General features: G+C 41.8%; 1 protein-coding gene across 7 annotated transcripts in view; it reads left to right on the plus strand.

The window, feature by feature from the left end:
• DENND2B (DENN domain containing 2B) overlaps positions 1–13,630 on the plus strand; it is a 178,466-nt gene that overhangs the window by 16,734 nt on the left and 148,102 nt on the right. For 4 of the 7 annotated variants that reach the window (XM_086678036.1, XM_086678039.1, XM_086678035.1 and 1 more), the window contains exons 3-5: positions 4,514–4,773; positions 5,030–5,164; positions 6,452–6,584. The gene's annotated coding sequence lies outside the window, so the exon portion shown is untranslated. Of the gene's footprint in view, positions 1–4,513; positions 4,774–5,029; positions 5,165–5,234; positions 5,361–6,451; positions 6,585–13,630 lie in introns of those variants that run through there. The other 3 variants (XM_086678037.1, XM_086678038.1, XM_086678040.1) reach the window with 3 other exon arrangements.

The raw sequence follows: 13,630 nt of genomic DNA on the forward strand, positions 1-13,630 counted from the left end.
AAAGTCACAATGAAAAAATGTTTACACACAATTTTGGGTTCTGTGTTTCTTATACCCTACAATTAAAAAAAATTTTTTAATATTTGTTTATTTTTTTGAGAGAGAGAGAGAGAGAGAGCACACGCACAAGTGGGGGAGGGGCAGAGAGAGAGGGAGACACAATCTGAAACAGTCTCCAGGCTCTGAGCTGTCAACGCAGAGCCTGATGCAGGGCTCGAACCCATGAACCGTGAGATCATGATCTGAGCCTAAGTCAGATACTTAAACAACTGAGGCCTCCCCCCCCACCCCCGCCGCTATCGCCCTGGTGCCCCACTTATCCTCTACAATTTTAAAAACTAAGTAGCTTTTAACAGAATATACATTAGGTCAGTTACGGATTATCTTACTTGATTACCAAAGATAGAAATATAATCAATAGTTTCAGTGACCTATTAGTGCTATTGTTTGTTTAACAAAACATGCTGAGTCCTCAATGATCTGTTTTGAAATCTTGTTAAACTTTGTTTAGTAGGAATATACTTTTTTTAAACATCAGTTTAAGGATTTTTTTTTCTTTCAGAGGTAGGCTGTAAAGGCAATTGTGACTAAGGAAGTTGCTTATTGGGAAGAAAAGAGCTATATTATGTTTCAATTCATATAATATCTTGCTTGATTTCTTTTGGGAAGCCTGTGTGAGTGTGTGGTGATAGAGGGTCTTTCCTCTAAGGGAAAATTGGCCTATGTAGAACTGACAAAGATCTTACAATTAATTTAGTGTAGTGTTTCTTAACCTTGGAGATTCTAATTCAGTAGGTCTGGGACTACGGCCAGAAACTGTATTTCTGACAAGCTTCTTAGATGATTCTGAAGGGCTCTCAGCTTTAGGAACTAGTGTTCTAGTACATGCTATTATGCTTTACTGATTGCAAATATTCGTCATAAGGATTCATACTACTGACATTTCAACTCTGTGAATGTAAGTCCCGTTTGCCTTTTGAGGGTCTTGAAAAAGAGGAAAGTAAAAAGCCAGAGGGATGACCTTGATAGCTACTCCTGAGGCATGCTGGGCTTCTGGAGATTACAGATCAGAGTTGTTTTATATTGAAACTGGCCCTAAGTCTTAAAGCTTATGGAAAAAGTTCAAGGGTGAATATTGGGTGCTCTAGAAATGAGGTTCTACTCAAATGTAGGGGGAATGGAAACAGAATTGGATTAAATAGTACTTGTTGAGGTTATGGATTAATAATTAGTAATTATTTAGAGTGATTTCAATATTTACCATTTAAGTTTAGTTATTTAAAACAAAACATAAAATTTTTATTAAAAATTTAAAGAAGGAAATGATATGTAGAAAAGCATGCCCTAGAAAACTTAAAGGTAGGTCATCTGGGCCAACCTTCTTGCCCAGTTGCCTGCCTTAGACAAACCTGGTTATTTGGATCATGAAGCATAATAAGACCCCAATTCCCCCTTTAATTAAGACCACATATAATATTGTAGGCAGAGTATGTAGGAGGAAGTAACTGCTTCATGAGTACTAGACCTGCAAACCTGGAAGACTTCCTCAAAAATCTTAATCCCTTTGTCCCTCGAAGAAAAAAAAAAACACTCCAAAGCAAAATCTATGAACCAGAAAACCCAAGCCACTCACCATGTTTAAGTGCAGGATTTAAAATAGCAAAAGGAAGTAAAGCCCATCTCTGTGATGTCAAGTGCTATTTTGGTATATAACAAAATAGTTGAATCATAAGTCCCTCAAAGTTAAAATATTAAACAGACTCTTAGCTATAAGATGTGTTGCCAGGCATCTGTATGGAATATAAGCATGTAATCAGAGTGTATTGTATTTCTCCACACAAAGAGAAGCAAAGCTACTGCTTCTAAAGATTAGGAAACTTTCATTAGACTGACAGAAGACAGTACAGAGGAAATGGCTTGGGGGTGGAGGCGATGTATTTGAGAGGATGAAAGGAACAGTATTCATACTATCCAAATTAGAGCCAGGATGTTTATGCTCAAATTTTGTCTTGGCTCTGTGTTGAGGGGACTGAATAATGGGACTTGAGAAAGTGTATCTGTGAGATCCCTAAATTAGGCACCAAATATACCAAATTCCTCTTGTAAACTGTTCTTATTTGTGAATAAAGCCCAAAGCCAGCTAATGCTAATTACCTCTTCCTCTTTTCTGTTGCTAGTATCCTTCCTAAAGCTGTTATTTCATTCAGTTGTTTACAAGTCACATGCCTCTACAGGATTGTCATCTTATGGGGAGTGGTTTTATTCATCTTTCATTTACTCAAACACCATGTACTTATTGTGCACATATTTCATGCTGGGTACTGTGCTAGGCACATAACAATGTAATTATTAGCAAAGATAGACTTGGTCCCAGTCCTCGAGCTTACATCTCCCTTAGTTTTGTCGTGTGACGTGGACATTAGATTAATGTAAATTACTTAATTAGCACCTTTTAAATTAGTATTAAAAACATTTCAGTTGTCAGTGTCTCTAATAAAATTTTGGCCAGTGTTAACTGACTGAGACTGACATCAGTGGAGTTTATTTTTTTTTTAATTTTTTTTTTCAACGTTTATTTATTTTTGGGGCAGAGAGAGACAGGGCATGAACGGGGGAGGGGCAGAGAGAGAGGGAGACACAGAATCGGAAACAGGCTCCAGGCTCTGAGCCATCAGCCCAGAGCCCGACACAGGGCTCAAACTCACGGACCGCGAGATCGTGACCTGGCTGAAGTTGGACGCTTAACCGACTGCGCCACCCAGGCGCCCCAATGGAGTTTAGACTCAAGACTATATTTAGGCTGTATTTAAAAAACTTAAGGGATGTTAATTTTCTTTCTGAAAGAGCAGATCTAATTAAGGTTTTTCTTAAGAATTAGAAAAGCTCTATGCATAATTTGCAATAGCATTGGCAAAAAAAAAAAAAAAAAAAGAACTCTTTGTATCTCATTATTGCCCTCTTACATTGCTTTAGTACACATAGGAGGCAGCAGCAGCAGCTCTTGGAGATGAAAACAGTTACTGTCCTGGGTCTGAATAAAGAAAATCTTGATGCTTTCTTTTGGGATGGCTTTCTTTACAGTTGTCATTCATAAGAAAGGACTTTAATAAGTAGAAGTTTTAATAGTCTTGCAAGTGAGAAACTTAAGAACCTCCTTATACAGCATAAGGAGCTGCAGGTGGAATTTGCCTGGAGTGTTATTACATTCTGTGGCTTGTGTCCCCTAAGGATTCTTCTACATGAATTCTCTTGTTGCTTTTAGAGAGTAGAACCACCCTAATTTGAGACTGAAGATTGGAGAAGGCTAAGTCCATCCATATATGGCCTTGGTCTCCTGAAGGGTTCAAGTACTTCACTAAACTAGAGGAGAAACTCACTGCTAGATTTTGAATTTGGAGTAAAACTTGTTTTGATTTGCCTAGTTTCAGGTTGTCATCTGTATTTTCCAGTGTGCCTCAACAATGGAAACCTTGGGTTTTCTTAATGTAGAATCAATTCACTTTACCAAGAGCTGATATATTTTTCACACACAGACAACTGTGTTACTCTGTGTATAAGGCCTTCTGCTAGAAAGGCCAAGTGTATCCTCTGGCACTGATATTACAAGATAAAGAGTTCGTACCAGTGATTTATATTAATATCCTTTTCGGGCAAAGGAACAATAGACTTTATCGGTTTGATTCTTGCCACTATTTCTGTTTGATCATGAACAAGTTAAATTATTTTTAGGATGTATCTTAAAGTCCCCATTATTATTATTTTTGAGCAAGAGAGAATGTGAGCGAGTAGGGGAGGGGCAGAAGGAGAGGGAGAATTCTAACCAGGCTTAATGCTCAGAGCAGAGCCAGACTCTGGGCTTGATCCTCACATCTTTGAGATCATGACCTGAGCTGAAATCAAGAGTCTAATGCTCAACCTACTGAGCCACCCAGGTGCCTCCCTGCCCCCACCCCCTCCCCACCATTATTTCTGAGCTGAATAAATCCCTCTTTCAGACGTGACAATTGAATTGGCCTGGGCTTTGAAACCTGTCTTGGCCTTTATAGCCTGTTTATCTTCATTCATATACATTTGCTCCTTCAAGCTATAACTAGGTTTGTGAAAGTCAGATTTGTGCATTCCAATATCAAAGTCTATTTATAGTGATTTATGGGATGAGAAATTGGGTAACATGGGTTCCTAACATCCCACCAAGTATGTGTGGGTTTGGATTTTAAGTGGTTTGCATGATTCTTTTCCAAGTGGATTGTCACACTGAGTTAACAATGTCTTTCAGAATTCCACTAATAAATCACAGATTCTCACTGCTAGTATTCCTTTGCTTATTTAATGACACCCTATTCTAGTTTTGGGTTTTGCAAGCCAAATGGAGTATTTAAAACAAAATCTCAGAATGCCCTTGGAACTTTCGGTTCAGATCAAACTCCTTGGAACCCTACTGCTTTCAGAGTTCCTCTGCCACAGTTGGCAGTACCAAACGTAGCTTCTTGTAATGTCTTTTTGGGTTTTGCAGGGCTGCCCCAGGCCAAGGGCTGGAAGAACGGAAAGAGCTCATCGGTTTGTTTGAAGGCAGACAAGCTGTACAGGCAGCTTTTCCCAGACTCTCCCAGCTCCGGCTTTTCATGCATACCAGCAGAGCCGCTTTTTTCCTCCAGTGATTGAAACCATCTGGACTGCAGGGGGGTCACGTGTGTATGAGAAAATGACATAAAGTTTCAGATCCCCTTGTGTTTTGCTCCAGACCCAGACAATTCTTTTTCGGATGGTGCCGAGGTGAGGGCCGTCCGGTTTGTGGGCCAACTCTTCATCCTGCCCCCCACCTCCATTTTCCCAACCCCAGCACAGCCTCCCCCCCCCCCCCCCCCCCAAGCTCCACACTCTCAGCGCGGGTTTTCTTGTTCCCTCCAGTGCCTTGGAGCACACCCCGCCACCGGGCTCAGCAGCCCACCCTCTCTGTCTCGGGTGGAGGCACACCTCCTCCACGCCCCTCCACTCAAATCTGTGCTCCCTCCCATCTCTCTCCCCCTAGCCCGGCCGCAGCCCCGGGCGCGGATGCCTGCCCGACCGCCGCCCTCTCTCCCGGAGCGGCTCCTCCTCCGGGCTGCGCGGCTCCAGACAAGCCCCCATCAGTGCGAGCGCCCAGCCTGGCTGGAGAACTCAAGAGGTAAGAGCGTCCGGCCGCCGCCCTGGCTTTCCCAGTCCGTCTTCCCTCGGGAGGGGGTGGGGTGCCGGTGCCCTGGCTCCCGCGGCGGGCTGGCAGGAGGGGCGCCGGTTCCGCTCTGCCGCGCCCTGCCCGCCGCTGCAGCCCTAGCCCTTTTCCCGCTATTCACCGCTCCTAGCCCCGGCCAAGTTTCAGCTCTGTGAGTATTCGCGCCGGGCGCCCACACTCGGGGGCCTCTGCAGGCGCAGAAGAGCAGGGCGGAGGGGCAGCTCGGCGGGGCTGGTGGGGACTGCCCTCTGGGCGGTGGGTCGGGGCAGCCTTTCCGGCGGGCTGGGGCCACGCAGTTGGGGGTGGGGAGCAGGGAGACCAGGGATCTGGGGAAGTGCAAAGCTGCGGTGCGCAGAGGAGACTGCGGGCAGTCCCGGCGGGCCTGTGAGTGGGTTTCGCGTGCAGCCGCCGGTTGGTCCCCTGGACTCGCCAAGCTGCTCTGCCGTGGCTGTTGAGCCCTAACCTGCGGCTGTGGTGGTTGTATGCAGGCTCCTTGAGGGACGCGCGCGCGCGCACACACACACACACACACACACACACACACACACACACACACACACACACACGGAACTCAAACAAAGGAAAATTAACTTTGCACTCTATGACTTTAACAAATTAAACTGCAAGAATTGGTGAATGATTAGCTTTCCTTTTTTGTCCTTCACCTGAAATGCACTAAGTATTAAAGATGTATATTTTAAGTGACTCAAGACTAGCCAATGTTTGTGCTACCTTATCCAAGAATTTAGTAATTTAGTAGAATTTAAGAGACTGAACATTTTCAAGTGTTTCTAAGGATTATTGCATTTTCCTGGGATCTTTATACGAATGTAGTTTACAGTTACTTGGACATGAATAAAACAACTTCACTAACTGAGAGAATTTGTTTTAATGCTGCCTTAGTCTAGCTCTTGGTTTTATCCCATGCAGGTGTTTCTCTTGTTTGGGCAGCAGGGTCTTGGGAATGGGAAAGAGGTCATTATCTCAGCTCCAGGACAGTTTTGAGTTATCTTTTATATGCACACACTTCAACTGGCCATCTTGGGATAGGGCCACAAGATTAAAACTCAAGTGACTGTGTTACTTTTTTCCCCCAAGTAGTATTTTCAGAAGGTGAATCCCTTCACTGATGAGATTTTTCAGAGACGGGTTTCTAAAGAACCTGAAATAGTCTAGATTTCAGAAAGCTGATCAAAGGTAGAAACCAAATTGCTCATAGTCTGTCTCCCGTGCTGAATTAAGGACTGCACAAAGAAGGAGCTTAAGAAGAGCCTGTTGAATGCATGGAGTGAAGTAAAGGCTTCCTGGACTCTGCTGGCTTGTCTGAGAGTTCCACTGTGACTACGTAGATACAAGCATCCTTTTCATTTATCTGGTAACTATTACCCTTGGAAAAACTCCCTAAGATATGGGGGTGATTTGTTCAAGTGCATATGGGAAGTGGTGTTATCTTCAAAGTATTTTTTATGGAACACTTGGTGACTGGCTGATAATTAGTAAAAACTTTGCTCTTGGGTTTGTGGATTCATTGGGGAAAGAGGAGTGACACATAAGAGAAGAATAAAAATTTTAGATCCATTGGCTTAGAATATAAGAATTAATTATAGAAGCTCAGAGGAGAATATGATTATGAACCAGAGTGCCTTTAAGGAAGAGAAGGGATTTCAATTAGGCCTTGAAGCAAAGCATGGCTCTAAACCTGGTGGAGAGTTGCTAGGGAGAGTTTCCAAGAAGAGAGACAGTAGATCATTTGGATTGGAGCTGGGGAGAAATGTGATGCTTACTGAGCATCTTACTCGGTGCCATATGCCACACTCTCTCGAAGTAGGTATTGTTACTCTTGTCTTAAAGAGAGGGAATTCTTGTTTTACAAAGAGAAGAGCTGAAATATAAGTAACTTGCTGAAGATCACACAGGAAGTGAGTGGTAAAGCTGGAATTCTAACTCCTGGTTGTCTACCTCTAAAGTTTGTGCCTCCACAGCTGCCTTCCACAATGGACAGTGGGAAGTTCAGTTGAAGCAGACTGGTCAGCTTGAATTCTGGCTCAGGAGTTGCAACTTTATCCTATATGCATGGTCTGGCTTTAAAGATTTTTGAGAAAAGGAGTGATGGGCAAAGCCATTTTTTGAAGATTAATGTGACATCAGGGTACAGGATTTGTAACTTGCTCATCACAGGTAAGGTGCAAGATGTAGTTCTTAATAAAGGAGGTTAAAAAAAAAAAAGTGAATGTAGGAAAGATACCTGGATGTTTAAATTCCTGGCCTCTCCAGTAGCTTGGTTCACTGGGTAAGACTTTGTTGCACTGACCACAGGGCTGCTGGGGATCTAGAAAAGAGCTGGATCTGACCGGGCAAACATTGAACTGGAATGTGTATGTGGGGCAACATGGTTTGTCCTTTATATTTCCCACATGTGTTGCAATGCTTTGGTGAAAGTGTTTTGTTTTGTTTTGTTTGTTTGTTTGTTTTTATAATTACCCTAGGACAGAGATCAATGTTATAATTTGTTTAAGAGCCTTTACTAAGTGGGAAAGTTGAGCTCCCAAACCAGGGCTTCTGCTCTAAAGATCTCATTTAAATTGAGGTGTCCTTTCCCCCCAACATTTCCTTGTTTCCTAAAAATGTTGAATTTTAAAATTTGGTATTGCCAAGGTAAAAATGAATTGAGATTCCATTTCTTAATAAAACCAGTTAAGAGAAAATGCACTTTATTTCACTTTTTTTTGTCATGGAGGAACAATAGGATGCCTTTGCAAAGTTACTGTGTGGGAATTTCAAAGGGATAGGAAAGCCAGGATTTAGAGATGTGCAGAGCTCTTCCTACCCCTCTACATTTCTTACCAGTAAGTTGTGTTCATATATACACTTAGAGAGCTTAGGGGGCCTTTGAATACCCAAGTTTATAGCTAGACCCTTTGATTCTCTGCAGATAATGGGCTCAGGAAGGGCAGCAGTGGGTGGAGCCATTTTATTAGAATTGTCTCCCACTTTGAATACAGTCTAGTGCAACTGGTTCTTCCTTGTGCGACATCTAGGCCTTTTTCTCTGAACTTGTCAGTACTCTAAAGAATTGGTTTTTAGGCAAGGGATACCAGGTAGTGGGGGAGTTGTGCCCAAAAAAGGCAGAAAATCAAGTTGGTCAACTAGAGAATTTTTATTATTTGTTTGTTTGTTTATATATTTATTTTTGAGAGCAAGAGCTTGTGCATGTGCAAGCAGGGGAGGGACAGAGGGAGAGGGAGAGAGAGAATCTTAAGCAGGCTCCACAGTCAGTGCAGAGCCAGACATGGGGCTCAATCTAAGGACTGTGAGATCATGACCTGAGCCAAAATCAAGAGTTGGATGCTTAACTGACTGAGCCACCCAGGCGCCCCAAGGATTTTTATTTTAATTAATGTTAGAGTCAACCATAGTTTTGTGTAAAATAAAAAATGTAAACCCAACATAGGATCTCAGTTCTCTATACCCATTTTTACCTTAAAGAGCCTCTAACTGGAGAGCTTGCTTACCCCATTGGTAGGGCTTTGATAGGTAAAATTCTCACGACCGGCTCTAATCGTATCAGGACGACTCAGTTTGGGTTTTGGATCTCAGAGGAATGTGACTTCTCAGCATAGGGGATTTAGACTCCAAAGATATCGGTTCAAGTTCCAGCTTTGCCACTTTTGTTTAGAAGTGTCTGGAGTTTGATATCAGAGGGATTTCTTAGCTCAGTTTTTCTGGTTCTTCTAGGTGAGGGTAATGCTCTAGCATCAGACAGAGTTCATGCCCTGATTAGTCCCTTGGTTCCTTCTTGTAGTTTGTTATCTTGTGTCACCTGAAAGCCATTTTGTTTCATCTGTAGGAAAATCAGCTGGGATTTCCTCTAGAGAATGGCAAGTCTCATTGTTGGTGATCTTTTGGTAGGAGTTTCTGTGAGAATGCTGTTAAATTTTGAGAATTGAGGTTTCAAATAGCGACTTTGGCAATGCTCTTATTTATTTATTTATTTTATTATTTTTTTCCACTATAAAGGTCTTTTTTTTTTTTTTTTTTTTTTTTTTAAATTTTTTTTTTCCAATGTTTTTTTTTATTTATTTTTGGGACAGAGAGAGACAGAGCATGAACGGGGGAGGGGCAGAGAGAGAGGGAGACACAGAATCGGAAACAGGCTCCAGGCTCTGAGCCATCAGCCCAGAGCCCGACGCGGGGCTCGAACTCACGGACCGCGAGATCGTGACCTGGCTGAAGTCGGACGCTTAACCGACTGCGCCACCCAGGCGCCCCTAAAGGTCTTTTTTTTATATGAAATTTATTGTCAAATTGGTTTCCACACAACACCCAGTGCTCATCCCAACAGGTGCCCTCCTCAATGCCCATCACCCACTTTCCCCTCCCTCCCACCCCTCATCAACCCTCAGTTTAGTCTCAGTTTTTAAGAGTCTCTTGTGGTTTGCTTCCCTCCCTAACTTTTTTTTTCCCCTTCCCCTCCCCCATGGTCTTCTTCTGTTAAGTTTCTCAGGATCCACATAAGAGTGAAAACATGGTATCTGTCTTTCTCTGTATGACTTATTTCACTTAGCATAACACTCTCCAGTTCCATCCACATTGCTACAAAAGGCCATATTTCATTCCTTCTCATTGCCAAGTAGTATTCCATTGTATATATAAACCACAACGTCTTTATCCATTCATCAGTTGATAGACATTTAGGCTCTTTCCATAATTTGGCTATTGCTGAAAGTACTGCTATAAACATTGGGGTACAAGTGCCCCTATGCATCAGCACTCCTGTATCCCTTGGATAAATTCCTAGCAGTGCTATTGCTGGGTCATAGGGTAGATCTATTTCCAATTTTTTGAGGAACCTGCACACTGTTTTCCAGAGTGGCTGCACCAGTTTGCATTCCCACCAACGGTGCAAGAGGGTTCCCATTTCTCCACATCCTCTCCAGCATCTGTAGTCTCCTGATTTGTTCATTTTAGCTACTCTGACTGGTGTGAGGTGGTATCTCAGTGTGGTTTTGATTTGTATTTCCCTGATGAGGAGTTACGTTGGACAGTGCTCTTAGTTAAATGTCAGAGATGTTTGGTTGCATTTTTGGTTCATTGCTTACTCACACAGTTGTTAATGTTTTTATATTTGGTAAGCATTTGTTATTTTTATCATTTATTAAAGGAGTGATTTAGATTTTCTAAGGTAGCTGAAAGCTTTAGAAAAATAGGACTGGGGTATCCTTTTGGTTCTCAGATATAATCTCCTGTATAGTACAACCATTTGACTATTTTAAATCACTCTGCCTCCAAATATCCTTAATCTCTCTCAAGTGATTTGCTGTCTCTCAAGAGATTTCACAACCTCTCTAGGAAACATTTTCTGAGCTTTCCAGACCGATAATCACAGATTATCTCCTTGTTGTTAGCCTGAGTTTTCTTTTCATGTTTCTTGCTTTCACGGTTTTCCCATCCTTCTTCAACACACAAATGTTCACAGAGGGAACAAGTTGTCTTTCCTGGGCCCCAGTGGCAGCTACCAAATGTGCAGATTGCCCCTCTGGACTCATCCTTTCTTTCTCTTTGTCTGGCTAAACAAGCTGAGCACTCTGTATTTTTCTTTATACAACTCTCTTTTTAGACCCATGATTATACTTGTTGCTTTGTTTTTTGTTTTATGCAGGAAGTCAATATCAGATATGTAAGCAATTACAGGTTTCAGTGAAGGGAGCCTTTTGGAAATAAAATGTGCTTTTTCTTCCTATCGGCATGAATAATTGTGTAACATATGTAAATACTGAAGATGATCTTCTAAAAAAATATCAAAAGAATTTTGCCTAAGTCCCCTTTAAGAGCTTAAAAAGAATCCAGCCTTTATAAGATTACTCTAAAAGTAACAGACTATCCCAATTGAGGCCCTTCTAGAAGTGTGGGAATCATTTGTTTAAACCAGAACTTAGGATACCCAAGCAAATATGATAGAAAGAATCTACTTAACACTTTGTTAATAGCGTAAGAAATAAAACTCTTTTTAATGGACATTTTGTGATAAAGGTCATAGTGATTAGAATATGTTGGGAACCCTGATTGTCAGTGCTCTGGAAACTACTTTGAGTAGACAAGTGTAAATGTTAGTGGCTTTTTGTCTTCCTTTGGTGTGAAATTGGGATCTTGGATGTTAATTTAACTAAGAACAAGTTTTAATCCAGGTATTTGTGGATTTCCCCCCTACCCTTCTCCCTATTCTTTTTATTCTGAAGGCTAATTGGAGTGGAGTAGCAAGTGCCTTTAACCAAGGTATCCTTGTGTTGGGATGTTTTATCAGACACTGGTCTGTATTATTGTCATTCGTACACCCTTACTTGTGTTCACCATTTATTGAATATCTGCTGTGGAAAAAGCACTGGGTTAGTCCTTTTTAAGCATCTGTTTGTTCTCTTACTACTTTTTTTTTTTTTTTTTTTTTTTTAGTGAACATCATATTAGGTGTTTGATGAATCAGTGAATGGGTAAAGCTAAAAAGTTAGAAATTATTTTTGGATGTGGGTGTTGGATATCTCTTGATTTGAATGCTGCTGTTGGGAAGTGGCCATGCTTATATCATTCTGCCCTCTCTTCTAGGTGCTGTGATGACCCTTGACAAGGAGGCTGAGCATGTGGGGTATATTTTCTAGTGAGTGAACAGGGCCTGGTTAATTATTTTTGCTACCAGTTGTGTTAGATTACATTTTCTATTGCCAGGAACTTCACTTAGCATAATATCCACTGCAGTAGAAAATACCCAGTGGTTGGTAGTGAGAACTACCTGGAGAGGGTTTTCCTGAAGGTCTGTTTTGCCAAGGATAGATTCTAGGTGCTTGGATCCAAAGGGCTTCTACACAGACCAGAGTGATTCTCACACTGGGACCCAAGGGGAATGGAAATTCTCTTAAAATGTTTTACTAGTATGGGAGGGAAGCCAAAGCTTTTGTTTTTCAATGGACAGTAGAATATGTACTAGAGATGAAGAAAAGCCAGCTTACAGATGAATATTTAGTGCTCTATAGGGTTAGGGAAAGCATGGAAAAATGAGATTTAAGGTCAAAGTGTTCATTTGACTCCTTAATGTCAAATTAATAAAAAAATCAGTTCCAAGGGTTTTGTTTTGCTATTTTTTTCCATATCTGTGTTTTGACAGGTCACTGTCTTAAATTAGAATAGTATTTAGGACCAAAACGTTTATATAGCAAGTGATATAGTAGAGTCATGGGAGATGGGCAGAGGCCACTTTGTGTCTTATTTCAGATGGACCATTTAAAAAATCCCCATGAGTAGCTTAGTGGTTAGAATTAGTTTGAAATAGCTTTGCTGAAAGGTATTGGTAAAATAACATTTATCAGTTTTTGTTTATTCCTGATTTAGATAAAAGCAAGAAAGCCAATTTGAGAGCTGTATCATGTGCCCAGCCCTGCCCACATACAAGTTGCCTACTTAGTTCCCATGTATTTGTCACTGTTATTGGTCCCTGGGAGGCCAGGGGTAGATCTCAGGGTATGAGGCTCAGACTTGGTTGAAACCGCATCAAGAGGTGCCTGGCTGGCTTAGTTGGTGGAACATGTGACTCTTAATCTTGGGGTTATGAGTTTGAGCCCCATGTTGGATGCAGAGATTACTTAAAAATAAAATCTTCAAAAAAAGAAGAGCTGGCCCTGATAGGTTACTAGGGCTGTGGGTGTAGGGAAATGGGTGGATGGGACAGGGAAGAAAACCAGAAGAGCATGTAGTTCTGTGGAAATCGAGTAAAGAAATGAAAAAGTTATAACTCTTTTTTTCCCTCATTGACTTAGACCTCCATTCCATTGAAAACGTTTACTACTTGAGGTTATTTTATGCACCCTCATAGTAACTAGGTGAAGGCACTGTGACTTCTGTACACTGAAGGGAAGGACACTCCTAGATGATTCTCTGGATATGTATTTGGGTTGTTTCTGTTCTTTCCCTCTTTTTTACCTAGGCTGTGATGCTGATTTGTTTTTTTTTCTTTTTTTTTTTTTTTTTTTTAATTTTTTTTTTCAACGTTTATTTATTTTTGGGACAGAGAGAGACAGAGCATGAACGGGGGAGGGGCAGAGAGAGAGGGAGACACAGAATCGGAAACAGGCTCCAGGCTCTGAGCCATCAGCCCAGAGCCCGACGCGGGGCTCGAACTCCCGGACCGCGAGATCGTGACCTGGCTGAAGTCGGACGCTTAACCGACTGCGCCACCCAGGCGCCCCTGTTTTTTTTTCTTAAGAAATATTCTGGCTTTGGTGTCTAGAAATTTTTAGGGCTATGGGGATCGGGGGCAGGGGTGCTGAGTGTTGCCAGTATGAGAGGCTTTTACACCCAGACAAATTTCCAGGAAAGAGGGTCAGAAAATGTATACACAAAGTCAGAAGGGAAAATGGCATGGCCGGTAGTGTGACT

This window comes from Puma concolor, chromosome D1 (assembly GCF_028749965.1).
Source record: "Puma concolor isolate L17-30 chromosome D1, mPumCon1.1.hap2, whole genome shotgun sequence".
Taxonomy (NCBI): domain Eukaryota; kingdom Metazoa; phylum Chordata; class Mammalia; order Carnivora; family Felidae; genus Puma; species Puma concolor.